At 44.7% G+C, this 27,782-nt stretch overlaps 1 protein-coding gene across 5 annotated transcripts in view; it reads left to right on the top strand.

The window, feature by feature from the left end:
* Positions 1 to 12,067: 12,067 nt before the first annotated feature.
* ATP10B (ATPase phospholipid transporting 10B (putative)) overlaps positions 12,068 to 27,782 on the top strand; it is a 392,121-nt gene continuing 376,406 nt past the window's right edge. For 2 of the 5 annotated variants that reach the window (XM_086412751.1, XM_086412752.1), the window contains exon 1: positions 12,073 to 12,472. The gene's annotated coding sequence lies outside the window, so the exon portion shown is untranslated. Of the gene's footprint in view, positions 12,473 to 26,375; positions 26,521 to 27,782 lie in introns of all 5 variants that reach the window. The other 3 variants (XM_086412753.1, XM_086412756.1, XM_086412750.1) reach the window with 3 other exon arrangements.

Raw genomic sequence — 27,782 nt, 5'->3', positions numbered from 1 at the left:
GTGAAAAATAAACTCTCCAAGTTGTACTGCAGAACTATTAGACACAGCATCTCACCCACTGGTTAACTGTTTTAAAGGATATGTCTGCAGATACACCATGGAAACCAGACAAATGATGTGATGAGCTTTGTATCTTTTAAGTGGGCTGTTTTTCTAGTTGAAAAGGAGTACAACCAAGTTCTCATCTTTGGAAATGGTGGGAATAATACAGAGCCTAGAAGTTGCAGTTGGCCTGGGGCTGCTTCTGTCCCAATCATTCATTCATTCAAAACTATCTACTGAGTATCTATTATGTACCATGCACTGTGCTAGGCATTGAGGAAGCAGTGGTAAGACCATCTTGGTCCTTACTCCAGTGAGATGTACAATTTAAAGGGTGCCATGGCAATTTAATGGGAGATAGCCTAGAGTTACCTCTAAGGGAAGTACTCCCTTAATAATAGCTCTTTCAATATGCCAGCAAGTTTGGAAAACTCAGCAGTGGCCACAGGACTGGAAAAGGTCAGTTTTCATTCCAATCTCAAAGAAAGACAATGCCAAAGAATGCTCAAACTACCGCACAATTGCACTCATCTCACACGCTAGTAAAGTAATGCTCAAAATTCTCCAAGCCAGGCTTCAGCAATATGTGAACCATGAACTTCCTGATGTTCAAGCTGGTTTTAGAAAAGGCAGAGGAACCAGAGATCAAATTGCCAACATGTGATGGATCATGGAAAAAGCAAGAGAGTTCCAGAAAAACATCTATTTCTGCTTTATTGACTATGCCAAAGCCTTTGACTGTGTGGATCACAATAAACTGTGGAAAATTCTGAAAGAGATGGGAATACCAGACCACCTGACCTGCCTCTTGAGAAACCTCTATGCAGGTCAGGAAGCAACAGTTAGAACTGGACATGGAACAACAGACTGGTTCCAAATAGGAAAAGGAGTTCATCAAGGCTGTATATTGTCACCCTGTTTATTTAACTTATATGCAGAGTACATCATGAGAAACGCTGGACTGGAAGAAACACAAGCTGGAATCAAGATTGCAGGGAGAAATATCAATAACCTCAGATATGCAGACGATACCACCCTTATGGCAGAAAGTGAAGAGGAACTAAAAAGCCTCTTGATGAAAGTGAAAGAGGAGAGTGAAAAATTTGGCTTAAAGCTCAACATTCAGAAAACAAAGATCATGGCATCTGGTCGCATCACTTCATGGGAAATAGATGGGGAAACAGTGGAAACAGTGTCAGACTTTATTTTTCTGGGCTCCAAAATCACTGCAGATGGTGACTTCAGCCATAAAATTAAAAGATGCTTACTCCTTGGAAGAAAAGTTATGACCAACCTAGATAGCATATTCAAAAGCAGAGACATTACTTTGCCAACAAAGGTCTGTCTAGTCAAGGCTATGGTTTTTCCTGTGGTCATGTATGGATGTGAGAGTTGGACTGTGAAGAAAGCTGAGCGCTGAAGAATTGATGCTTTTGAACTGTGGTGTTGGAGAAGACTCTTGAGAGTCCCTTGGACTGCAAGGAGATCCAACCAGTCCATTCTGAAGGAGATCAGCCCTGGGATTTCTTTGGAAGGAATGATGCTAAAGCTGAAACTCTAGTACTTTGGCCACCTCATGTGAAGAGTTGACTCATTGGAAAAGAGTCTGATGCTGGGAGGGATTGGGGGCAGGAGGAGAAGGGGACAACAGAGGATGAGATGGCTGGATGGCATCACTGACTCGATGGACGTGAGTCTGAGTGAACTCCGGGAGTTGGTGATGGACAGGGAGGCCTGGCGTGCTGCAACTCATGGGGTCACAAAGAGTTGGACATGACTGAGTGACTGATCTGATCTAATCTGAATAGCACTTTGGAGCTGAAATATAGCTCTCCTGCCTTTCCACAGCCTTCTAGTTCTTTAGATGTTCCTCATGTGAGACAAGGCAATGGCACCCCACTCCAGTACTCTTGCCTGGAAAATCCCATGGACGGAGGAGCCTGGTAGGCTGCAGTCCATGGGGTCGCTAAGAGTCGGACACGACTGAGTGACTTCCCTTTCACTTTTCACTTTCATGCATTGGAGAAGGAAATGGCAACCCACTCCAGTGTTCTTGCCTGGAGAATCCCAGGGGCGGGGAGCCTGGTGGGCCGCCATCTTTGGGGTCACACAGAGTCGGACACGACTGAAGTGACTTAGCAGTAGCAGTAGCATATGAGATATTTCCCCTTTGCTACTCCTGAACACACTACAGTTTATCAGGGTGCCTTTAAGTGGGGCATCAGATCTGAAACCCAAATGTTTCTAATCTGAGAAGAAGGAAAGAGGATGTTCCATCTTCCCTGTTTTGAGCCCATAGTTATATTAATATAGTCTGCCATTCTATTTTCTCTAATAATAGTATTATAATAATGATGGTGGTGATAAATAAGATTAAGAGGATGCCAAGACTTTGAATGACTGGGCAAGTCTGTCTTACATCTCTGTTTTGGTTTGATTCCCCAAAGAATAGAGATAAGTTAGGGTATAATTACAAGACCTAGATAGATTGACTCTGAAATGTACTCTTTGTATGTAGAGAAACCCCTACCTCCTCCTTATACTTCTCTTCCTGCACACTCCCAGCTGGCAGCACCTATAAAATCTTCAGGTCCTAACCTCACTACCTCCAGGAAGCCTTCCTTAACTCCCACAGTTTGCCCTCTTAGGTTTTTCCACAGTATCTTGCCTTTGCTTGTTATGGCACTCATCTTGCTGTATTTGATATGGCATTGTTTTTTGTATTCATGCAACCATGAGTTCAAAATGAGTATATATGGACTAGTGATCTACTTTTCTCTAGACCAGTCAAGCATTACCTCACTCGATACTCTGAATTAAAACAAACAAACAAACACAGATCTGTCTTTAAGAGGTTTATTTATTCACAACGAATATTCTTCCATTAGGTCTAGTCTGATCTCCTCCAGTCTGTAGAAACATGACTTATTTTAGTTACTGGAACAGAGTTTTTAAAATGCATAACTTTTAAGGACCATTTGGTCAATGTGAGAGGGGACAGTTTAACAGTAATCAGGCTGCTGTTCCAGCTTGGAAGTCCAGTGATCCCTACAGACCACTTCTGGATGATCTGTTCAGGAAATTACTCAGATCTTGGTCCTGCAGGGCAGATATCCTCAGGGTGATGCTATTAGTGATGAGAGAAGAGACTGTTATTTCTCCCTTAAAAAACTCACTGAAGAGTCCTCATGCAGACCAGTGAAACACAAGCCAGGACCTAGGCAATCAGCAGGGCTTCCCAAGTGGCTCAGTGGTGAAGAATTGCCCACCAATGCAGGAGACACAGATTCAATCCCTAGGTCAGGAAGGTCCCCTGGAGTAGCAACCTACTTCAGTATTCTTGCCTGATAAATCCCATGGACAGAGGAGCCTGGCAGGCTACAGTCCATGAGGTCACAAAGAGTTGGATATAACTGAAGTGACTGAGCACACACACAGGCAATTAGTAAAAAAAAATAAGGAAGAATGTGGCATAAGTTTCTAAGAGACTTTGAATTAAACCCCAAATCTGTCCATTATCAGCCTCACGCAAGTCACCTCCATTCAATGTACCTCACTCTCCTCTGTTGTCAAGTGGAAATAATATTTTCTTTTCTTGAAACTATGCCTATAATCTAATATATCCTGATCTTAAGAGATATATGGTAGCATACAGACCAAAGAGTATCCCATTTGAGATGGCCAGGGGAGGGTGCAGGGAAAGGGCAGTAGATTGCTACTCTTATGAAGCAAATAGTTGTTCTGAGAAGATTCTTTTATACTTGGGCTTCTCAAACTATAGCAGGAATCAGGCTCAACTACAGGACTTGTCAAAATAAAGATGGGCCTGAGTCTTTAAGTTTCTCATCCAGTAGGTATGAAATGGGCCAGGCATTGGACTGGGCCCTGGAGATATGGGGGTGAAGTCACTGGTCCCTACCATTACAGATCTAACAACTTAATGGAGGAGGCAGACATTAAACAATGCTTTGACATGTAGAGTTTTAAGAAGACAATATCATATTCAGACTTCTCCTCTACAATATCATTAATTGCTGAACCAACCGTGTTGGTTCTCAAACTTTGGTGTACAAAGAAATTATCCAGCATGCATGACTACTAAGTCACTTCAGTCATGTTCAATTCTTTGTGACCTCATGGACCGTAGCCCACCAGGCTCCTCTGTCCACGGGATTTCCCAGGCAAGAATACTGGAGTGGGTTTTCATGCCCTCCTCCAGGTGATCTTTCCATCCCAGGGATCGAACCCACATCTCTTGTGTCTCCTGCATTGGCAGGTGGATTATTTACCTCTAGGTTCCCAGGTTCTTCACACTTGGGAAGCCCAGAATGAAAGTGTTAGTCGCTCAGTTGTGTCAGATTCTTTGTAACCTCACAGACTATAGCCCCCCAGGCTCCTCTGGTCATGGAATTCTCCAGGCAAAAATACTGGAGTGGGTAACCATTCCCTTCTCCAGGGGTTCTTACCAACCCAAGGATTAAACCTGGGTCTCCCACCTTTGCAGATGGATTTTTACCATCTTATCCAGCGTGGTGGATGTTAAAATGCAGATGCAGTCTCCACCCTCAGTGAGTTCAGTAGGTCTAGGGTGAAGCCAAGAACCTAAATGTTTCACAAGTTCCCCAAATCATCCTAATGTAGGCGGTCTTCATGCCACACTCTGAAAACACTGCTTTGGAACAAGGCATCATTCTTTGCTGATGGAGTTTTAATGTAGCCTCCCAAGTTGAAATAGACCAGATTGTCTTTCCTTCCATTTTAATAAAGGATTTTTTCAAAATTAAATCTCTGTTCTTCAGTCTCTTCTGGTATTTCAATGGCCTTCGGGGAGCTCTTTTAATTAAGTAACTCATGGAGAGAGCACCTGTTCAGGGAGTGCCTTGGCTTTATTTGGAAAACAATGATTAAAAACCAAAATCTCACTATTTCTGGAAGGAGATGGGCATCTATTTGTTTGAAGGCATAGGTGATATTTGCAAGATGGGAGACAACAGGGAGAATATATGGTACACTGTATACGATATTCAGGACTTCCCAACTGGCGCTAGTGGTAAAGAAACTGTCTGCAATGCAAGAGACTTGGAGTTCAATCCTTGAGTGGGGTGGATCCCCTGGAGGAGGGCATGGCAATCCACTCCAGTATTCGTGCCTGGAGAATCCCATGGACAGAGGATCCTGGCAGGCTACAGTCCATGGAGTTGCAAAGAGTCGGGCTCACTGAGCAGCTAACGCACATACTATGTTATATATCGTATGTGTATAGTATTCTATATAGTATATAACACATACTATAAGCACCATCTGGTAATATTGAAGCAGGTAGGTAAGGCAAATAGATTTGATGTCAGTCATGTAACCATTCTTGTCCCTGAGGGGGGCCGTTGGAGCTATGTGAAAGAATACTCCTACATTTACTTCTGGATTCAGTGGCACAGAATGAGTGTAGAAGGAGTGACATGATGGAACACAGAACTGACAGGCTTTAGTCCCTGCTCTTTCAAGACAGGGGTGCAAACGATGCCAGTGTAGCGATAAATCATCATAAGTCCAATTCACCTGAGGACTCTAAGAGAGCTGCAGGCACTCAATCTACCACCCCAGCAAGCAGGACCTTGTCAACAAGGGTTGCCCTTTTCTCCACATTTCCCACGGACACAATCCAATGCTCTGCTAATGGCCTTTTCATGTTGTAAGGCTTGGCCCCTCTGTAACATGAGAAGGAGAGCATGAAGGTACAATTTACATTGTCAGACTAGCTTGACAAGACATTAGCACAATCTGTAACAGGAGGGAAAGAGAAGTCCAATCTCTATTAAAAATTAACTGGAAATCATGCCATGTATCAAATGGATAAAAATTATTTGTCTCTGGCTAGGAGGAAAAGTGTATGAATAAGAGAGAGAGAGATTTAAGTCATCAAGCTTCTATCAAATCAGAATGTGCTGTTGCTAACCTCTGTTATGAAAATTGAAAAATTGGTGTTAATTACAATCCAAAAAGAAATTCTGAGTAACATTCACAATGACTTTTGGTCCATAATCTTTTATTGACATAGCCATGTGCCAGTCTCCACAAGTGAGTCATTCATCAGGTCAGGATTTACCCACCCATTATGCCATTATGACTTTTCTTGGCATTCATTCAGAAATGTTTATGGACTATAAGGCATGCAGAGGATAGAGTGAGTCACTGTAGGAGGGCACAACATTTGACTACAGAAACACGCTCTTCATCTGGGGAAATGAGGTGTATGAGAAACATATCATCCTTTCATGTACATAAAACCAACAGTCTGCATTCTTCCTGGCAGCTTCCACAGTAAAGAGACTGCAGCAATCAGAGAAGACTTCTTGTAGGAAGCAGAAGAAAATCTTGCAGAGTCATAAGGTGAGAAGCAGTCATAATTTGCTGAAGAGAAACAGAGTGCATTCTAAGCCGAAGATCCAAAAGGCCCAGCATTTCAATCAGGCAAGTCCTTCCCTGATGAAAACAGTGGGAATTATAGAAAATAAGGTTCATCCTGAATAATCAAATAAATGTAAAACTAAAATAATTCCACTGATTAAACTGGCAATATAAGATAATTATCAACAGAGCTGGAAAATCCTGCTCTGCTGTTGTGTGTGATTTGCTATGACTTTTCTGGAAGGACAGTTGACAACTTTTGTCAGTGGTCTTAAATTTTGTTAAATCCTTTAAGATAAAAAATGTCACATCTATGAAATAATATGGATGTTGCTAAATCTAAAGAAGCCCATTGCAGAGTTATTTAGAGACTTTTATAAAATGGAAAAATTGGGGGAAAAAAAAGCCTATATGTCCAGTAGTTTAGAACTGGTTAAATTATGGCACATCCATATGATCAGACAATAAGGAGACTATTTAATAACTTGGAGAATATTTGTAACAACTGATGAATATGATCCAGTTTTTGTTGTAGACATTATGTACATTAAAATAACATCTAAAAGTCTAGAAATATGTTCAACAAAATATCAGTGAATGACGGTTCTGAGTTGTAATATTAAGGGTGATTTTTAAAAACTTATCTGCCATGTCCACACTTTCTCTAATAAACAGTATAACTTCAGAGATCAGAAAAACAGGAAAAATATTTTTTTCACAACTAAGGAAAGAGATTGAATGAGTAAAGATCAGTGTTTTTATTGCTCACAGGATAAAGTTCAGATTCCTTGGCATGGCTTGGCCCCACCTACCACTCCACCCTCATTTCTCCTGTTCCAGTCAACTCTCCAACTACTAGCCACGTAGGCCTCCAGACTTTTTCCTATTACAGAGCCTTAACATAGTAAATTACATCATTTTTGCAGTTTTTCATTGCCAACCCTTTCCTGTAGGAGGATCACATTCCTGTCAACTGCTATTGTCCCCAGTGTTGAAGACCATCATTCCTGTCCCATTGGCTTTGTACTTTGGCCAAAGGAATGTACACAGAATGAGGCCACACCCAATCAGAAGCCCTTAGAGTCATGGCACATTTCCACCCGTGCTCTTGACCTTTCTTTATGCTACATGAATACCATGTCTCACACAGGGGCTGTTCCTGCAGTTTGAGTGTCTAAATGAGAAGCAGAGTCCTAGCCTAAGCAGAAATGCAGTCAACCACGGCCTACCTGTAAAATAAGCAAGTAAGCCACAGAGACATGGAGGTCATTTGTTACTGCAACAAAAACTGGCACATGGCATCTCTCTATTTGTAACATTCTGTCTGGCCACCTCTACTCCATGAGACTAACTGCATCCTTCCTTCACATCACAGTTCTAATCTAACCCTTAGGCCAGGGCAAATCCCTTCTCACACATGCACACATGCACTGTCCCCTCTTAACAATTCTCACAATATTAATGTCACAATTTTTGTGTGATTATTCAATCAATACCCTGTATGCCAATGGGCTGTGAACTCCTCAGAGCAGTAATCATGACTATCTGTTCATCCATTGTATCCTCAGGACCTATCAGTTCTTGGCACGTAGTATATCCTCAATTAAAATAAAAAGAAAAGAAAATTTAGATGAATACATGAAGGAAAGCATGGGTAAAATAATAAAGAACCTTGAACATAGAGTTGAGAAGCATAAATCAAAGAAGCAAATATTTAGACAAGATTATTCGTCTTTAGGTGAGAAAACATTATGAGTCTTCTAATAGTGCAAATAAATATGCGCTAACAGTGTTCAGGATCTCCTGAATAATAATATTGATATTTAAGCACTTTTTCTGTTAAAAGCACTTCATAGATATTAGTTTGCATCATCTTGGTAACAGCCCTATGATATAAGTACTACTGTTATCCCAGAAGGAAGCTTAGCATTTTGCCCAAACATGTAACTGGAAGCTGGTAAAGAATGAGTTGAATCCAACCCAAAGTCTGTGTTTGTAACCACTGGACCCTAATACCATCCCTTTGGTCTGAAGATTATGTTGTTGTTGTTGTTCAGTCGCCAAGTCTTGTCTGACTCTTTGTAACCCCATGGACGTCAGCATGCCAGGCTCCTCTGTCCTTCGCTATCTCCCAGAGCTTGCTCAAAATCACATCCATTGAGTCAGTGATGCCATCCATCCATCTCATTCTCTGTTGCCTTCGTCTCCTCCCGTCCTCAATCTTTTCCAGCATCAGGGTCTATTCCAATGAATTGGCTCTTCGCATCAGGTGGCCAAAGTATTGGAGCTTCAGCATCAGTACTTCCAATGAATATTCAGAACTGATTTCCTTTAAGATTGATTGGTTTGATCTCCTTGCAGTCCAAGGGACCCTCAAGAGTCTTCTCCAGCACCACAGTATGAAAGCATCAGTTCTTTGGTGTTCAGCCTTCTTTTTGGTCCAACTCTCACATTCTTAAATGACTGCTAGAAAACGCATAGCTTTGACTATATGGACATTTGTTGGCAAAGTATTGTCTCTGCTATTTAATATGCTGAGTCCTGAGAAAGTCTTACAAAACTTCATTGACAAGGCAAAAAAACATTTCTATTTAGTTTTCATATTGTATCACATGGGATCACTTGAGCTAATGATAGGGTGGGATTGGCCAGCCCTAAGAACGCATTTCCCCTTGAACAAATAAAGCACACACACCTTCCCACATCACTCTCGGGAATGGATTCCTATTCAGTGCTCTCTGCCCAATTCACTGGTAGGACAATGGATGCCAATAACTGTAACACCATCATCAACACATTTTGAGTGTTTTCCTTTTTTTTTATTTTGGCTGTTCTGGTTGTCTGTCTTGGTTGCAGCGTCCGGGCTTTCTCTAGTTGTGGTCTGCAGGGCCTTCTCTAGCTGAAGCACAGGGCTTCGTTTCTTGTTGCAGCATGAGGCCTTCTCGTTGCAGTGCATAAACTTCTCTGGTTGTGGAGCATGAGCCCCAGTAGTTGCAACATGCGGGCTTTGTTGCCTGCCCCACACTGTGGGACTTTAGTTCTCTGATCAGGGATCAAACCCTCATCCTCTACACTGGAAGACAGATTCTTAACCACTGGGTCAGTATGGAAGTCCCCATCCACACATTTTTGTCTTCTTTGCACTCCTTGCTGAGCTGAGCGCAGGCCACTGCCCACATTAGGTGCTTAGTCAATGTGTTTTGAATTAAACAGCCTTATAGTTCTTGCTTTAGGGTTGAAATGATCAGCATGAACAAAGCGGTCATCTGGGAGATTTACCTGCCTGTATGAAAACTCCATTTTGGAGAGCAGGTGGGATGTGAGAATCTCATTATAAAACTAAACTTGACTCAAGAAATAAGGGGCTTCTCAGGTGGTACTAGTGGTAAAGAACTCATCTGCCAATGCAGGAGACACGAGAAGACAAGGGTGCGATCCCTGGGCTGGGAAGATCCCCTGGAGGAGGGCATGGCAACCCTCTCCAGTATTCTTGCCTGGAGAATCCCACAGACAGAGGAACCTGGCTGACTATAGTCCATAGGATCATACAGAGTCAGACATGACTGATACAGAGTCAGACATGACTGAAGCAACTTAGCATGCAGCACAGACAGATTGTGTCGGCTATTGGGCAGGGAGAGGAACTGATTGTGGGGCCCATGAGCCTGGCTTCTGCAGAAGTGCTATGAGGGGGTGCTCTGGGGACAGTGTGCCTGGGGTGGGGCTGGCATGGAGGAATTTGCTTTGGGACAGGTGGTTGTACTGTGAGGTCTGGGCCTCTGGTGGGGTGAAAGGGCCAAACTAGGGCTTAATGTCTTTGGTCTTTGCTGGTGTGATAAAGGCTCCAATAATATCATCTCTAATCCCTCTTATAGGTACAAAGCTCCTGCCAAGTGGCGTTAGTAAAGAACCTGCCTGCCAATGCAGGAGACATAAAAGACATGTGTTGGATCCCTGGGTTGGGAAGATCCCCTGGAGAAGGGAATAGCCACCCACCTCTGTATTCTTGTCTGAAAAATCCCACAGAAAGAGGAGCCTGGCAGGCTACAGCCCATGGCATCTCAGAGTCAGACACGACTGAAGCTACTTAACATGCACACATGCACAGGTGCAAAATCTTTGGGGCTAACAAAGCTCACGTATGAGTCAAAGGAAGGAGGAAGGTACTAACCCCAGAGAGGCTGCCTGTGCTGCTAGCCAGGAGCTCCTTGGCCTAGAGTCAGCTGGAAAATTTCTGAGGACAGGAGTGAAAGTGAAAGTCGCTCAGTCGTGTCCGACTCTTTGCAACCCCATGGACCGTATAGTCCATGGAATTCCCCAGGTCAGAATACTGGAGTGGGTAGCCTTTCCCTTCTCCAGGGGATCTTCCCAACCTAGGGATCGAACCCAGGTCTCCCACACTGCAGGGATGAAAGAGTGATTTGGAAACAATGGAGAACGTTGAGTTTAAAACCTCCAAGAAATTCCAGGCTGGTGGATGGGAGGGGAATTTGGGTGAGAATAGATCCATGTATATATATGGCTGAGTCCCTTTGCCATCCACCTGAATCTATTACAAAATTAATAAACAACTATGCTGCTAAGTTACTTCAGTCGTGTCCAACTCTGTGCGACCCCATAGATGGCAGCCCACAGGCTCCCCCGTCCCTGGGATTCTCCAGGCAAGAACACTGGAGTGGGTTGCCATTTCCTTCACCAATGCATGAAAGTGAAAAGTGAAAGTGAAGTCGCTCAGTCGTATCTGACTCCTAGCGACCCCATGGACTGCAGCGCACCAGGCTCCTCCGTCCATGGGACAACTATACTCCAATGTAAAAATTTAAAAGAAATTCCAGACTGGGATAGGAGAACTTAGGCGTCTTCTAGACTTGCATTCCTTCAAGTTCAGGTGCCAGACCACGCACATCAGAATCACCCAGGATAAAATTTTTAAGTAAGTATTCCTGAGTCTTTCTGGAATCTGAACATTTCATGCAGAAATTGCATTTTTAACACTTGGATAATTCCTATGAATCCTAAATTCTGCAAACCTCTCATCTGGAGAGACAAAATACTTGCCAAGGTAGGGAAATAAAATCCCAAATGCTTAGATTTAGGACCTGAATAATGATGCCTTTTCTTCAAGGATCATTTAGTGCCTTATGTTAAAACCACCTGTGGATTCAGTAGAATAGCAATTAACTAGAATGACAAAGTGCTTTTTAATAACAGACATGGGGTGCATTGTTAAACTTTCCTTGCTGATCTCCCCAATGCTTCACAAAGGAAGAAATAAAATCTCATTTTGGCCTGATGGGCAGATTTCAGCTTGGCTCTCAGGTCCTCTCCCTCACTTTTCTACTGAGAATAAAGGTAGGTGCTGCCCTGATTTGGGGAAAGCTGGGCCCTGGAAGTAGGGATGTGATCTAGCCAAGTCTCAGACAGAGAGAAGCAGCTCTTTGGCTAGGACAGAAGCCCCATCTCTTGACATTTGACCTTCAGATTCCTACAGTTTAAAAATTAATCACCAGAAAATGAATACTTCCCATTTTCCCTCAGCTAGACCAAAGTCCTAAGTGCTGGCTCTAACTAAGCCAGGGGTTGTCTGTCAAAATAAATTGCAGGGGTGGGAGTCGGGCTGGTAGGGACCAGGCCAATCAGCCCCAAGCTAGCAGCCTCTCCAGGGTTTGCTCTGGGCTCCTGGCCGGTTAGACCAGCCCTGCCAGGGCTCCTTGGAGAGCAGGGTGGAGATGCAGGGCTTGGGAGAGGAGCAGCGAGGCCCGGGGAGGGTGGGGCTGAGCAGGTCTCTGCAGCAGGCGGGAGAGGAGGAAATGGGGTGGAGGAATTGTGTTCAGGTGTGCACCGCCACCGAAGGCCAGGCTTCAGAAGGGGTTGAGGCTGCCTGCCCAGCCAGGGAGGAGAAGGAAGCTCTCTCGGTGGCTGTGATGCCTGTTTGAGGGGATACTTGGAGGTGTCTCAGCCCAGTCTCCCTCCCCAGAAGAGGAAACCAAGAAGGGCCCAAGGCATGCCAGCTCCCAGAGAGGAGGTAAGGACCCTGCTGATGCAAAGGCTGTGGGGGCAGGGGGGCTTGTCTTAGCGCTCCCTCCTGCTTGCTGGCCTGGAGCTCGGATGCTGTTTCCAAGGTACCCTCTGAGGCTGCTCCAGAGGCTTCAGCCTTTGTATTCTGGATGTTACAGCCATGCCTACCACCAACCACCTGCAGCTGGGGGTCCCGTGGAAACTCATTGCTTTGTTTGGGGAGCTCTTTGCTCACACTGGAAGGTCCTGTGCATGCAGTTGACTGGGTCATGAGGGCAACTGCAGATGGTGATGATGGTTGCTCGATGTAGCCTTGGCTTTTTTCATGCTCTGATGAGCAGACAACCTCTGTCTTTGCTGTCTAGAGCTTGGAATGAATTACCTGTACAGAGAGTCCATAGTATACTGGCATTGGTCATTACCTGTAATATTTCAGGACCTTTTTCCGAAAGCTTACCAAACCATTGTGCAGCGTTTTGAAAGATGTACATTGTGTGAGGCAGAGTGAGAGTGAGAGAATTGAGTTTTTGATGGTGATGAAAATAATAGGACAAGAGCTTACTGAGAGCTTATGATTTACAAAGCATGACGACAAAGACTTCATCTTGGTGCAGTCCGTGCAGCAGGTGTTGGTTATTATCTACAATTGGTGGTGAGGAGGCTGAGGGTCAGGAAGGTTACCTGAGCCGAACCAGGGTTTGCTGAAATGAGTACATGCTCTTGACTTCTATCCATGAGGGCATATTTAGCCGAAGGTCTTTTAGATTCAAAGTGAGCAGAGGTGAGGCACAACCGACTGTGCAGAGGCTTTGCAAAGAGGCTTTCTCCATCTGATAGCCTCCATCTCCTGTTGCCATGTTCAGGAATTAATTTAGAACAGAGTCTCTACTTCTCAGGCCTCAATAGCCCCGTCTTGTGGATTTGGAGACTGTTAAGAGCCTACTGTCAGCAATATGTAATCTCGAAGGTCAGTGTCATTAAGGATTCAGAGGCTACAACTGAACAATGGAGATGGGCCTTAAAACACCAGAGGACAGAAATGCATTTGAGAGCCAATGCCTTGTGGCCACTTAGAATTAAACCTAACATCCCCGCCCCCAAACAGTTTACCACATCTCTCATGTTGCCAAGCATTCCCTATTTCCAAACTTCTCCTATTACATGGCCCCTCAGTTGGAGGTAAGCCAGCAACACTGGCTACCTCTGTACTTTCCCTGCTTAGGACCTGCGGTTTTTCCCTCTCCTTGGAACACATCCCCTTGGGCTCTTCCTGTAATTGGATCTCTCCCTTCAGTAAGGCTGCAGCTCAGACTGGCCTGTTTAAGAGGGCTTCCTAGATGCCGGGATGGCAAGTAGACTGGCCACTGCCATCCCCGAGTACACTTCTTTATTGTGCTGATTACAGTCATTACACTGATGTCAATCTGAAATTTGGTTCTCTTGTTTGTCTGTCTCCCCAGTAGAACTCCATGAGGGTAGGGACCTTGCATGTCTTCTGCCTGCTGGACACTACTGGGTCCCCAGGGATTAGGTCTCCCAGTAACAGGGCCTGAGTTAATGTTTGTTGAGTGAATAAATAATACAAGGGGTCAGGAGATATCATTGCCTCCTTCTTATCCAACACCTCGACTCAATCTCCCATATGGATGCAAACGTCTTGGTCTAGAAGGTGAAATATAATAGCATCTGAGCTTTCAAGTGTTCAAGGGGCATTCTTGGAATAAAGAAGGGAAAAAGGATAAATGGCATAGGTGAATTTAATTCCCTGAGAAATAGCAAGGTATGACAAGGCCGGCTCTGCTGGCCAGTCTTGATAAGCAGCACTCACTGCCTATGACTCAGCCCAGCCGTCTTCCGGACATAGGGTATTGACCTTGGCTCTGCCTGGTATACTTGTAGGGACAATGACATTTCAGAAAGCTGAGAGTGTATGCTTCCCGCCCTGCTTCATCAAGCCTTTCATTCAAATGAGCCACCAGCCTTTGCTCACATGCCCTTTGCTATTTTGGAGTGTCATTCATTTGCTGGATGGGAACAGGTCCATCCATAGGAACAAGGGGTCTCAAGTTTCTATGGGCTCTATCATTCTCTGCCACTGTGGGCATGTCCCTTAGTGCCTCCACATCTCATGCTTTTCCTCTATAAAATGGCATGGGAATAGCTGCCCGTGGGGTTGTAGTGGATTCTGGAGGACAGTGATGTGCCATAAATCTCTTGCTTTACAAGTACCTGGGCCTGCCAGCAAGGAGGAGTAGAGAATACACAGGGAGGTGTGTTTGTTTTGGAGATTTTTGCTTGCATAAAATCCACAGTTCCAAAAGAAATCTGTGAGAGGAAGAGACTTCTCTACAGGATTCCTTCTCCCAGGCAGCTACCTCAAGAATCGACTTACACACTTTAATTAACACCCAGACGATTTGCTTTGCAGCGCGTTGCATTAGACTCCAGCCTGGTGACACTTCCTCCTTGGCAGGCACGCAGCCCTTGGCAGTATTTTACACGCTGGTGGTTTTATGGGTCCCATCTTGCTCTTCTGTGTTCTTCATTGTAATGTGTGGTAAGCCTTTCTGGCATCAGCCCTGGCCCCACTTGATTTAAGGAACTGCTGATTTTATTTCTGATCCTCAGGTTGTTCTGTGATTCTATTTTTTAAAGCACTCCTTATCTTGTTCTATTCACTTGTGCAATTCTTCATTTCCAGACTTTAAAATATGACTTGTTCGAAAGAAAATAGATGCTTGAATTAGGAGTGAAGCCAGAGTCCTGAGGACCTTCTGAGGAGAAAGATGCCCATATGCAAAGTTGTGTAATGGAAGGAGAATGACGTTAAGTATCTAGAGACTGGGATTGAACTGTCTCCTGACTTCTCGGACCGTGAGGGCAGGGGGATGATAGCAATACTGCAGTGGACTTTTCCTGAGAACTTAGGGAATGTTTAAAGGATTTCTTAGATGTTCTCGTTTCATGGTGACGCTGACTATCCCTGCTTTTGAAAATGGGAAATGTGAGACTCAGGGAGTGATGGAACCCAAATTTGAACACATGCTGGTTGACTTAAGGGCACAGGCACTTACGTACCAGGTAACTTGCTGTCTACTCACCCACACTACTTGGGGATCTTTATAGACAGGGTAACCTTCCCAGGCCTGCCATCCACACAGGGTACCATTCAAAGAGGTGATGCCAATGAAGGGTTAATGAAATGATGCAGGATTATTTCACCATTCCTCATACATCTTGTTTACCAAAATTTAGGAAAATGTTCTATGGATATTCCTTCTTGAGGAGAATTTGTAGATACTATGTACTATGCTATGAGTTAATGATAAAATCAGAATAGTCACTAGCCATTAACTACTACTTCATACTCCACCCTGATGGAAGCATTTTCCTCCTGTTAAAGTGTGTGCATTCCTCAGTGGGGAAGGTGTGGGCTTGTGGTTTCAGGAGCCTGGCTCAGTCAGTTGCTAGCTGTGTGACCTTAGGTAAGTTTCTCAAACCCTCTGTTTCACATTCTCCATCTATAAACAGAGATATTACTAAACTTTCCCCCTAGATATTGTGGGCATTGTCTAAGTGAATACATGTAACAGGCTGAAATGGTGCTTGGTATGGAATGTCGTCTCAAAGTTGCTATTGCAGCTGCTTTCGCCTCAGCCCTTCTGCGAGGGACATCCTCTCACTCCCATCCTGGGTGTGTAGAAACTGATAAAGAGTCAGGTTACACAGCTAAAATCAGGATTTGAACCCCCAACTGTGTTCATCCCAAGCCTTCCCTTTTCTACGTCCTATTTCCTCAGTAAACTCTAAAAGAAACACACATTCCTCTGGGAACTCAGTTTGACAGGAATTCATACTCCAAAACGCAACCTATATTCTCTCCATACTTGTAGCTACTTATGTCATCTTTAGGATGGTGAGTGAAGTGTCTTGTTGCAGATGTCTTAAGCTCTGCCTCTAGGCCATCATCAAACCAGCCAGAATTCTCTCCTCTATTCAAGATTTGGTCTCTGGGCAGGCAGCCACACTGGCCTTGAGGTGATAAGTTTGCTTATTAAAAGCAATCAATGACATTCCTCTTCCCTAAGACAGAGTGCTGACCTGGCCAGTGAAGGGCCTTCTTCTAGCTCTGTGATAACATTGTTTTGTGCTGGCTGGCTGAAATCTGTCGCTACACAGTCTCTTGAGTTAGCATCTGTGTTGGCATAAGTGACCAGAAGAAACAGTCCAGGGTTCTGTCCTGGGCTGGTCAAAGATAGATGCCAGCCCTTGTGCCCTTTTGACTATGGTACCCAGTTGGATATTGGAGTTATGTATGGGTTTGTTCTCCCTGGGTAAGGACTTGCTTCAGCAGGATCCCAGTATATACAGTGACAGAGCATGAGATCCTATTAAGTCCTCCTCCTTCCGCTGCCAGTGCTAAGTATGCCTGGCTCCCAGCTGCCTCCCAAATCATGACTGTCATTAATAATGAACAGCTTCCTTTCATTGAGTACTTGCCATGTGAGAGTTCACGGAATCTTAACAATACTCTCAAGCAGGTTCCAGTATTATCCTATTTTAGGGAAGCAGAAGATGACATCAAGGGAATCCTTGGTCAAGGGCACCCAACTGAACGGTGCCACCAGGATGTGCCCCCAAACCTGTGTGACTGAACACATGCTCTTCACCTCTGTGTTCATCAACCCCAGACTCCTCCTGCCTGAGTCACCCTCTCTGAGATGCTGTGATAACACATTCCCCATTAGCTATGGAAAAACCAGTCCTGCTGGGCCAACCCCATGGGGTATGTAGACAAACCCGCCTCACCAGGTTTCCCTGGGCCATGAGCCTGCTCTCTCTTTGCTGCATCTTCTCTGGACACAATTGAGCACCTCAACTACTCCAGTTGGCTTTCTCCCCATAACTGTGTGTGTGTGTGTGTGTTTATATGCCCTCAGTCACGTCTGACTTTGCAATCCCATGGACTGTAGCCCACTGGGGTCTTCCATCCACAAAATCTTCCAGGCAAGAATATTGGAGCAGGGTACCATTTCCTACTCCAAAGGATCTTCCCAACCCAGGGATCAAACCCATATCTCTTGCATATCCTGCATTGGCAGGCGGCTTCTTTTCCACTGTGCCACCTGGGGTTCATAACTCTGTAGTCACTGGAATATCACAGTAGGAAAGAATGAGAGCGGAGTTTCTGTCTCTGCCAGTCCCCCTCAGTACCTATCCTTTTGAACAGTAAATCTTCTGAGCTATTCTAACATTTCTGTCCTTCTTTGTTCACTTTTCAACCTGGTTTAAGAGCAAGCCGAAGTGGATCAATTATAAAGCATATTTTCAGTGCTGCAAGGTAACTCAGTAATTGGCATCTTAGCCTGAGGACCGGCCTGTGAATTGTGTTATTTACAAAAGCAGACAAAACAGTAGGCTGCACAGTGGCTACCTGTCAAGAAAGTGTCATCCCTCGAAAGTGGTGCTTGTACAGCTGGGCTGTTAAAAGGAGTAAATGCAGGATGGAGTTGAGAAATGTAGTTAAATCTTAGACATCATGACCTTTTACTATCCATGTGATCTTGCACAAATTAGTTATTTTCTGCAGTAGCATAGCACTGCTTTCATTTTGCTCAGCTCTGCCTACATCCAGTAATAAGATTTCTACAGTGTCCCAGGCCTTATACTGACCCCTTTATGTGTACCATTTCCCTTAATTCACTCCATCAACCTAGTGAGTTAAATAGTGTGAACATCACTTTACAGATTAGGAAACTCAGGTTTGTACGGTTAAGTACCTATTAACAAAGTGGTGGAGGGGGGGATTGAAACAGTTCTTTGTCTTTTTTAGATTTATTTATTTTTGATTGAAGGATAATTGCTTTACAATGTTGATTTGGTTTCTGCCATACATCAACATGAATCAGCCATAAGTACACATATGTCCCATCCCTCTTGTACCTCCCTCCCACCCCATCCCACCTCTCTAGGTTGTCACAGACCCCTGGTTTGAGTTCCCCCAATAATACAGCAAATTCCTAGTGGCTATCTATTTTACATATGGTAGTGTAAATGTTTCCATTAATGTCAATCTGCCCCCCAGACTTGGCTACTCATTCCTGTATCCTTTCCAGGGAAATCCCATGGACAGAGGAGCCTGGCAGGCTACAGTCCATAGGGTTGCAAAGAGTCAGACATGACTGAGTGATTAACACTTTCACTTTCATCCCCCAGCCCAGGATAATGGTTGATGGTGAGATGTTAAATCCTTCCTTTTCTGCCATGAGAGCATGCCTAAGTCTTTCTCTTGAGTGCAGTCTGCTTTTGCAGCTCATGCTAAGGACTTTTTCCAGGCCCTGTCTCATGGCACTGCTTCTCATCTGCCAACTTCCCGATCAGTGACCCATGTGGCTCCAGCCCAAGCCCGGCCATCACTCATTACCCCTGCTGCTCTGTCTGCTCTCCCCGCCACAGAAAGATAGTTCATCGATCAGCATAAATCTTTTCAGTTTCTTAACAATTGAGAGAGCTTCCAAACAACTACTTGGGGTTACCTCTGAGAAGCCATCCATTTTTCCTTTCTCTGCACGGCAGAAGGACCCGCAGATCCCACTGCCTTTCCAAGACACTCAGAGAGAAGCAGGGGTTGTGTGTGGGCAAATTGAATGGTCCCTGCAGTCGGGGCTGGGAGTGAACCCAGCAGGATGTATGCCTATCGGTGCAGGGGGCTCCATCCTGGGCATCGCTGTTCCCCAGGACCCAGTGCAGTTCCAGGCACATAGAGGGGCTCAAGTGTTTATTCCCTCAATCACTGTGTTAGCTCCAGGGAAAAAAGTACATGTTTATTTCAGACACTTTTTTGTTTTGCTTGTATGGGTGCTTAGTCACTCAGTCATGTCCTACTCTTTGTGACTCTTTGGACTCTAGCCTGCCAGGCTCTTCTGCCCAGGGAGTTTTTTAGGCAAGAATATGGAGTGGGTTGCCAGTTCCTTTGCTTAAGAAGAAACAAAGAAGGGAGAGGGTTAAGCGTTGGGTCAATGGAATGACTACATTTGGGAACACATTTTCGTCTCTCAGCTTCTCGGAGTGTTTCTCTGCTCAGCTACTTTTTGAATTAGTCTGGACTCTATTTGGGAGTGGAGCTCATCATTTCCATCCCACCTAATAATGCCATTTATCCCTCACGGCTAAACTGGGAGGCCCGTCACACTCCACCTCTTTCCATCACAGGTGGAAGCCTGGCTGAGTGGTGACCACGTGAGTGGTCCTAGCCCCAGTCTTCCCCACATCTCTTTTAGTTCCTCTTCAGGAAGAGTCCAGGATGATAAGCTTTCCAGGTATTGAGTGCTAACAATGTGCCAGGCTGAGTGCTAAACACCTCCCTGAAAAGTAAAAGTTAAAGTCGGTCAGTAATGTCCAACTCTTTGCAACCCCACGGACTGTGCTCCATGGAATTCTCCAGGCCAGAATACTGGAGTGAGTAGCCTTTCCCTTCTCCAGGGGATCTTCCCAACCCAAGGGTCGAACCCAAATCTCCCGCATCGCAGGCGGATTCTTTACCAGCTAAGCCAAAACACCTCCCTACTGTCTCCACCTCACCACATTGCACTGAACAAAACCCTGCCACTGACAAGGTGAATTGACCTGCTGGAAGTCACAGTGCTGGTGGGTGGTGAGCCCTGGCCTCCGTGCCAGGACTATGAGTACCCAATCTGAGCTCTTTCCATCGTGGGCTGTACAGTGAATCCACCCCCGCCTTCAGTCCTGTCTCTTAGGCACCCTACCATGTGAAACAGATGCTGGTCCTTCTCTGACTTCTCTCCAGCCAGAAATTGTCACTGCGTGTGTGCTCAGTCACTCAGTTGTGTCTGACTCTTTGCGACCCCATGGACTGTAGCCCACCAGGCTCCTCTGTCCATGGAATTACCCAGGCAAGAATACTGGAGTGGGTTGCAATTTCCTACTCCAGGGTATCTTCCCAACCCAGGGACTGAATCCGAGTCTCCTGTGTCTCTGGCATTGGCAGGTGGATTCTTTACCAATAGTGCCACCTGGGAAGAGAAAATGGCACTGAATTCTAGTAGGGCAATCTCCTATTGCTTTAGTGTAAGGAGCCTGCTGTTGTGTTCCCTGTTTGTTTCTTTTTTTAAACTGTGTGTGTTATATTGAGGTATAATTGATTAACAATGTTGTGTTTCAGGTATACAGCAAAGTGATTCAGTTATACACATATATGTATTATTCTTTTTCAAATTCTTTTCCCATTTAGGTTGTTACAGAATATTAAGCAGAGTTCTCTGTGCTATGTAGTAGGTCCTTATTAGTTACCTATTTTAAATATAGCTGTGTGTACCTGTACATTCCGAATTCCTACTATTTCTCATCCCAACCCTTCCCCCCAGTAACCATAAGTTAGTTCTCAAAGTCTGTGAGAAACTGTGGTACATATATATACCATGGAATATCACTCAGCCATTAAGAAGAAAACTGGCCTGGATGAAGCACAAGCTAGAATCAAAATTACCAGGAAAAATATCAATAACCTCAGATATGCAGATGACACCACCCTTATGGCAGAAAGTGAAGAAACACTAACGAGCCTCTTGATGAAACTGAAAGAGGAGAGTGAAAAAGTTGGCTTAAAGCTCAACATTCAGAAAACTAAGATAATGGCATCTGGTCCCATCACTTCATGGCAAATAGATGGGGAAACAGTGGCTGACTTTATTTTTGGGGGCTCCAAAATCACTGCAGATAGTGATTGCAGCCATGAAATTAAAAGACTTATGACCAAGCTAGACAGCATATTAAAAAGCAGAGACGTTATTTTGTCAACAAAGGTCTGTCTAGTCAAGGCTATGGTTTTTCCAGTAGTCATGTTTGGATGTGGGAGTTGGACTGTAAAGAAAGCTGAGCAAAGAAGAATCGATGCTTTTGAACTGTGGTATTGGAGAAGACTCTTGAGAGTCCCTTGGACTGCAAGGAGATCCATCCAGTCCATCCTAAAGGAAATCAGTCCTGAATGTTCATTGGAAGGACTGATGTTGAAGCTGAAACTCCAATACTTTGGCCACCTGATGCAAAGTGCTGACTCATTTGAAAAGACCCTGATGCTGAGAAAGATTGAAGGCAGGAGGAGAAGGGGTAACAGAGGATGAGATGGCTGGATGGCATCACTGACTCAGTGGACATGAGTTTGGGTGAACTCTGGGAGATGGTGATGGACAGGGAGGCCTGGCATGCTGTGGTCCATGGGGTTGCAAAGAGTCAGACATGACTGAGCGACTTAACTGAAAAAGAATAGTTTCCCTCTTTCTTGCAGAAGGAGGGTCTGCTATAAAATTGCCTATAAAAAACTGCCTTTGGGTACATGAGGCCATAAGAGAAGACCAATTTCCCAGTTAGTGTCTGGAGAGAAAGGTCATAAGTGGCAGCTCAGAAAGGGGTGTCTTGCGCTTCAGTTCTTCTTGAACTGCAACTTTCTGATCTGGGGCACAACCAGGAGCAGCCTTGGCTAAAACTCAGTAGACCTCATTATTCCAATGGAACTTTGGTTTATTTAGAGGGGAACTACTTTAAGTGAAAAATCAATATTGTTCATCACAGAAGGTTGTTTTTGTTGCGTAGTTGCTAAGTCATATCTGAGTCTTTGTGATCCCATGGACTATAGCCCACCAGACTCCTCTGTCAGTGGGCTTTCCCAGGCAAGAATACTGGAGCAAGTTGCCATTTCCTTCTCCAGGGCATCTTCTTCCCAACCCACAGATTGAACTCAGGTCTCCTGTTTGGCAGGCAGATTCTGTACCACTGAGCCACCTGGAAAAATCAGTACTACTTATCACAGAAGGTAATGATAGTTAAACATATCGAACACAGAGCACCGTGAGTAAACATCACTGTCATCTATAAGCTCTGGCCCTGAGACCACTTCTTGCTTTGTTTCAAAGGAGAGTTAAATATTACCTGGCACCACTTCATGGGTGTGGAGTTTCAGTTTGAGATACTCTGGAGATGGGTGGTGATGATGGTTACACAACAATGTCAATGCACTGGATGGTAAATTTTATTTTATATATATATATATATATATATATTTTATGTGTTAAAAAATTCAGCAGCTCTTTATGTTACAGTTAAGAAACAGTGTTCAACGTGCATTAAGTGAAAAATGCAAAGTGCTGAACAGTGTGACCTGAATACTGCCTTCTCTGAGTCATTTTTAAAGGAATATGTATATACACATGTATCTAGGCTTGTATATGTGATGATCCCCCTGGAAGGATATCAATACTGGATTCTGTAGAGGGATGAGAAGTAGAAAGAGAGGGAGGGTCATTGCTATTTGATTTGTGCTCCATGTGCATGTATAACTCATTCTAGTTTGTTTAAACACTTAAAAAGCTAGGCACCAAAATGAAACTATCTCCTTAAAGCAATGCTTCTCAACCTTGCCTCCACCTAGACTCCAGCTGCTCAAAGTCAGATACCCTGCCCTAGCATCATTATCCCCTGTGAGCTTGTAACTTGTTAGAGGATCTCAAACCCACCCAGATGCAAGGAATCCAAATCTACATTTAGCAAGGTCCCCAGTGCCTTCCCTCGTCGCTCAGATGGTAAAGAATCTGCCTGCAATGCAGAAGGCCCAGGTTTGATCCCTGGGTCAAGAAGACCCCCTGGAGAAGGAAATGGCAACCCACTCCAGTATTCTTGCCTGGGGAATTCCATGGACAGGGGAGCCTGGCTGGCTACAGTCCATAGGATCACAAAGAGTCAGACATGGCTAAACGACTAAGACTTGCACTTTCACTTTTCACCAGTGGCTCACAGGACATTAAAATGTGAGAAGTAGGCACAGGACTAACTAAATCAGAATCTCTGAGGTGAGGTTTGAACCTTGGAGTTCATTAAGGCTCCCAGGTCACCCCATGCTGCTGCTGCTGCTAAGTAGCTTCAGTCGTGTCCGACTCTGTGCGACCCCATAGATGGCAGCCCACCAGGCTCCCCCGTCCCTGGGATTCTCCAGGCAAGAACGCTGGAGTGGGTTGCCATTTCCTTCTCCAACGCATGAAGGTGAAAAGTGAAAGTGAAGTCGCTCAGTCCTGTCCGACTCTGAGCGACCCCATGGACTGCAGCCTACCAGGCTCCTCCATCCATGGGATTTTCCAGGCAAGAGTACTGGAGTGGGGTGCCATTGCCTTCTCCATGGAGACAGTTAATACTGCCAACTTCAGATTTAATGTAATTGTTTCTATATTAACCCCTTCATTTTTCCCAATAGCCTTACTATATGGTTCAGTCTTATTCATTGTGGGTTCCATGTGCCCCTTAGAAATCCTTATGTGTCCCACACTTCAGAGCACCAGCCAGGATGACTATCTAGGTCATGTGAACGTCACACAGGAACATATAATGTTAGATTCCCCTGAACTTGAGAGGCAGGATGTTTCTTCCTCATATAAAATAGACTATAATTTTTCATCAAGACACATAAAAATGACAAGCCTTCTTTAATCCATGTGTGGAGCACAAAGTCACGTCTTTTAGTTTATTTAATAGTTGTTTTATTCATTTCTTTGGCTGCACCGGGTCTCCGTTTGGCATGTGGGGTCTTCCGTCTCCATCGTGGTGTTTGAGACCTTCAGTGTCGCGTGTGAACTCTCAGTTGCAGCATGTGGGCTTTAGTTCCCCAACCAGAGTTGGAACCTGGGCCCCCTGCCTTAGGAACACAAAGTCTTGGCCACTGGACCATCAGGGAAGTTCCTGTCATGTCTTTTAAAATCAGACTTTAGAGTTAGAAAAATAGGGAGTTGAATTTACTTCTCTGAGTACTAGCCAAGTGGGCTTAACACCTGCCTAGGAGCTGCCATATTTAAATAAGATGATTTAGGTGCATAATCATTTTTAGGCGATAATGATGGTTATGTCCACTTCCCTTCCCTTCCCCACTTGTCCTGGGCTGCTCTCACTGTCGCGCCTCCCTTCACATCTGTTTCTTCTGCCTTGAGCATCTCACATACAGATGATATTTCTCACATTGCAGCTGAATGTGAGAAAGTTCAAGTTCCACCTCCCCCATCCCTTGACAAACAGTACAAACTCTGCTGTCTCTTAGCAAATTATCTGACACTTTTCTAAAATGCAACTGAAACCTCATTACATGGATGAACAGCTTTCCATCAGCTCATTCCTAGCTCTGATATTAATATAATTGTTGCCAAGACATTGCAGTTGGCCTAGAGGCACTCAGCAAGGCGTCATGGTTAGTAACCCGAGATGACTGCAAATGCGAAGAGCTAGTGGAAGCTGCTAGGATTTCCGCGTGGCCAGGTGATGCTCTAGAGTGGTTTCCAAGCTTCCTTTCTGTTGCCAGACAGGTGTGAGATGGGCGGGGGAGGTGTCCAAATCAGAATAGCTGACCCCCTCTGACAGCATCCACCCCAACAGTACCTAGAATCATCTTCTCCAAATGTTAATCTGAACATGTTTAGAACTGCTGTTTAAAACCCTTTGAGATGTAATTTCAAAGTGTAATATGAAAATATCTGTGATTTTTGTAACAAAGGCACAGGTACCACTAATACTACTATGGTTTGTTGACTGCATTTAAAACTCAAAGAAATGCTACATTTCAGTTAGTGATTAGGGAAAGGAAAGATATATCTTGTCCAAAAATAAATAAAGCCCTATAAGAACTTTGCAGATAAAGACCAATACTCTTAACAGGGTCTAGAGAGTCTGGCTTCTAGATTCTTTTCCCAGTCACCTCCCCAGCTTTCAGTGGTCTGTTTATTGGGTTGTCTTTCTCATCTGATTGAGTCCTTGCTCTGTGTGAGTCCAGATTCCCAGGCTATAGACTAAGTCTGATTTTGTGCAGTGTCAGCCCTAGGGTCTAGTTTGTAGCAGTTGCTCAATAAATATTCATTGAAAAAATAAATGCATGCAAGGATGTCATACAAAAGCTTCCTGCCTAATCTTCCCTCCTCTGCTTTGCAGTGTGTTTCTCAGTAACACTGAAATGCTCCAAGTTGCCTGTATAGGTACCAGGCTGTGTTCTACCATTCATCTTTTGGTTAATATTACCCCCTGCTTAAGATATCATTGTGTTCCTCACTCATTTTGTGTAGGAAATTGTACTCTTAGACAAGAGTATTTTCCTCCCATTAACTTCTATTGTCTCATCAAATTTCTAGGCTATTATGGCCCTCCTTTATGTCCCCGTAATGCCACATAGAGGGACTTCCCAGCTGGCACAGTGGGTAAAGAATCCGCCCACAATGCCAGAGATGTGGGTTCAATTCCTGGGTTGGGAAGATCCACTGGAGGAGGGGATGGCAACTCACTTCAGTGTTCTTGCCTGGAAAATCCCATGGACAAAGGAGCCTAGTGGCTACAGTCCATGGGGTCACAAAGAGTCAGCATGACTCAGCATGCAGAAACACACACATGCCACATAGATAATCTGATTTCACCTAACTCTTTCATATTTGTGTCTGCCTCTCTAACACCTTGAGAAAGAAAAAAATGAGAAAGTATAAGTGTGTAGTGTAGCAAATGATGATGAGTAACTAGTATGTGTACATGTAAATACGTGTGTATGTGATGAGTCACTGATATTTCATGCTGAATAAGGAAGTATGTCTGATAGCCTCAGTGCTTTTGTACTTGGTGTTCCCTCCATTTGGATATTCTTCTTACCTTTTTTCCTAGTCATTTTACCTGTCCTACAGACCTCAATTCAGATGTATTACTGCCACAGGCAAGTTTTCTCCTGTCCTGATAAAACCCACAATTTTGTGTTCTAGCTCCTTATGTTTCCTTTATGAGGGTTGCTACCAATTATAATTGTAGACTCTATTATCAAATGTAAGTTTGCCTCCTCCTTTATACGTGAGGCCTCATGAGGACTGTCTGTCTTCATTTCCCCCCAGCATCTAGCAACATGCCCAGCATCCTGTAGATGCTCTCTGGAATGAATAGCGGATGATCTGCAGCCCTTATTAGAACCCCGAGTGTGCAAAGAGAGAGTAAGCAGAAGGGGATGCCTGGCCTCTCTTCTCTCGGTGTTCCTGAAGGGTGAGCCTCCACTGCCTACACATGGAAACTGCGCCCAGTCATTCAGTATCGCAGGGACTTGCTGGGAAGCACTGTGGCTGCTGGGTCCCAGCCTGCCCCACGGTGCTCCCCTCCCTATTTAAATCAGGCCACAGCTCTCCTACAAGCTTGTTCCTTGCAACACTGAGCCGGGTCCAGATGCCAACTGCTGAGGCAACAGAGGGTTGTGATGGCAAATCCAGAAGGGGAGGCAGGTGGCAGGGAGGGCAGCAAAGTTGTCTTGTAAGTAGGTCTGACATCCCAGACATGTTCTGTCTGGAAGAATGTCTCACCAGAGTCTGTGGACTGGTGGAGGAGAGGTGTTTTCTTCCCCTTCTACTGACTGCCTCACTCAAAGTGGACAAATAGTGTGATGTGATTTGAATATAAGGAGCTTTTTACGTGAGCCCCTACCCCACCACTTGGAGCTGACCATTTTCCTATCATTGACATTCCTGATATTACCAAGCCACCCCAAAGCTTTTCTTCCATTTGTCCTATCCTTGAAAGCCTTTTGGTGATTGTTCCCAGCTAGCTTTTAAGTTCAGTTCAATTCAGTCACTAGGTCATGTCTGACTCTCTGTGACCCCACGAACCGCAGCACGCCAGGCCTCCCTGTCCATCACCAACTCCTGGAGTCGACCCAAACCCATGTCCATTGAGTCGGTGATGCCATCCAACCATCTCATTCTCTGTCGTCCCCTTCTCCTCCTGCCCTCAATCTTTCCCAGCATCAGGGTCTTTTCCAGTGAGTCAGCTCTTCGCATCAGGTGGCCAAAGTAGTGGAGTTTCAGCCTCAACATCAGTCCTTCCAATGAACACCCAGGATTGACCTCCTTTAGGATAGTCTGCTTGGCTTTTAAGTTAGAAGCATTCAAACATCCAGGCAACCCAGGGAGAGGCTTGAAGGGATAATGGAGTGTATTTGTCGTTGACTAGTAATAGCCCTTTGGCCATGAGTTGGGCAGTAACCTGGTTACAGCAAGATCAGCAGACAGAAGACAGTACACTGGGATGAAAAATCTGGGTGCTGGGATCAAGAATTCGGGGGCACACCCGGCTGCCTGCTCCTTGGGCTCCATGTTACCCGCTGAAACACAGAAGGGCAGGCAAGCCAAGTGATCTTCACATTCTGTCTCTGAAGCCGTAGGGTCCTGAAGAGATAACTTGGAGCCACCGTGGACAGCAAAAGAGGAGGACTTTGAGACACTTACACTTCCCCTTCACAGGCCCCCTACATCTCT

Source organism: Bos grunniens, chromosome 7 (genome assembly GCF_055505025.1).
Source record: "Bos grunniens cultivar Pamir isolate PY7600 chromosome 7, Bosgru_T2T1.0, whole genome shotgun sequence".
Classification (NCBI taxonomy): Eukaryota; Metazoa; Chordata; class Mammalia; order Artiodactyla; family Bovidae; genus Bos; species Bos grunniens.
The sequence above is the reverse complement of the archived record's forward strand: the minus strand, read 5'-3'. Positions and strand labels throughout refer to the sequence as shown.